This window comes from Phoxinus phoxinus, assembly GCF_949152265.1.
Source record: "Phoxinus phoxinus genome assembly, chromosome: 1".
In the NCBI taxonomy this organism is placed as follows: domain Eukaryota; kingdom Metazoa; phylum Chordata; class Actinopteri; order Cypriniformes; family Leuciscidae; genus Phoxinus; species Phoxinus phoxinus.
The window spans coordinates 45,612,678-45,614,690 of NC_136876.1; positions in this window are offsets into that span (position 1 = coordinate 45,612,678).

Genomic DNA, 2,013 nt, shown 5'->3' on the forward strand with positions numbered 1-2,013 from the left:
TGAATAGCTTTGAATAAAGTTTATCTGTAAATGGGAGTCACCGGTGTTTACAAAATGGATACTACAAGGTATCAAACCACATCTTGTCAATCATGGTATACTAACTAAATTAGGTAGTGTAATACATAATTATTCTGGGTTTTTTCCCCCCTAACAATAAAGTTGATCCAAACAGTGAGTTCAACTAAAGCTTCATATGAAATCACGAGATAAATTAGAACATTTCTGATAACTGAAAAGAGACATATGCTGTAGAATTAAATTCGTATGAATAAAACAATATTAAAAACACAAGTCCAATATAATCAAAGCATTAGGCGGAGAATAAGATCAGGGAGCCAGACAATTGCATGATGATATTCTCACCAATTGAAAGCCAACATCTTCTGATCTCACTTTCTCATGGCTTTTTTGCTACATCAAACTAGGTTTACAAACACAAAACTATAACAGCCGAAGAATATTTTATATTAAAGAGTCAAGGGTCAAGAGCCCAACTAAAGCAAATGCTATCCACCATTATGGTGACTTTACAATACAAAATATGATTTAATTAAACCGTATATTAAATAAAGTAAATCTGGTTAGTAAGTGAAGCTGGTAATGCTGTTTGTGGAGTTGTTTAATCCTCCTCTGCTGAGATCTTCACATATTTAATGTCTTCTTTTATCTTTAGTTGATTTCATCTAAGCTGTGTCTGAAGTCAGTTGTAGTTCTTGTGTTTCTCTGTTCTTCAGTGATTCTGTTTGTTAACAGCAGGTGTTCATAATTAATGCTCAATCACCTCTTAATTATCTCATTAACTCCAACACTGATTCAATGGTACTTTAACTCTGTAGTGTGCACACATATGAACACTGAGCAGTGCTAACTTAACATGGGTGTTTTTCTGTATACAATTACATAAATCTTATCCATTTCATTTACATATGACTGACAAATATGAATCACATTCAGTTTATTAATACAATTACATAAATCTTATCTGTTTCATTTATATATGACTTAAAAATATGAATCACATTCAGATTATTAATTGGTTTATGTTAAAACTATGTAATCCAAATGAATGGAAATTTGTTATGCAATTCAAATACATAAATCTTATGTTTAGACATAAAAATTTTTTTGAGTGTATGATGTTCTGTCATGTCATTGGACTGTGATTTCACACGTGCTTCAATACGCAATCAAGCAGAGATGTTCCCACAGCATCATTCTCGACGCAGAGCTTGTTCCCTTCAAAGGGAATGTTGCTTTTTTTATGAAACTAACCGACATTCAAGTGTTGATAAAGAAATAATGCATGAAGCTAGAATAAAATTTGGAATTTATGTTTCTGCCTAAATTAATACATGATGTTAGCTGCATGGTCTATATTATATTAGAACTGTACATTCTGACATATGGACATTACTTTGGCACAGTAGAATCATTCATTTTCTAAAAAGGTGCTTTGAAACGATATGCATTGTGAATAGCACTATACAAATAAATGTATGTTTAAAAATATATAATTTAAAAAAAGATGCTGTAGTCTAAAGGCGAATACACTACATTACTTTTTTCCAGATATTTGCCCTAATTTCCAGTTTGGAGAAGATCAACTAGAGTTTATAATTTTGAGTTTGTCATTCATAAATTCAACTTATCTCTGTTATTCTGTGACTAAGCGGACGCTGAGGCAGACTCCATATGCAGATGTTTATTATAATCCACAGTGAACAGATCAGAATCGATAGGCAGATCGCATAAACTTGAAGCAGGCAGAGGTAACACACAAAGAGGCAGTCCAATCCAAACAAAAGAGCAAAGGGATAATCCAAGAGGCATAAACAGTATAAAGCTGGCAAGGGTCGTACACAAGATAAACATGACAAAGATTAGATAACGCTCGGTAGCACAGGTAGTCTGGCAATACTTCGCAATGACCTACTAGCCTGGCCATGCATACATGTCATACAAACAGGAAGCAACCAGTGAAGCAGAGGGCGTGGAACACAGTCAGAACTC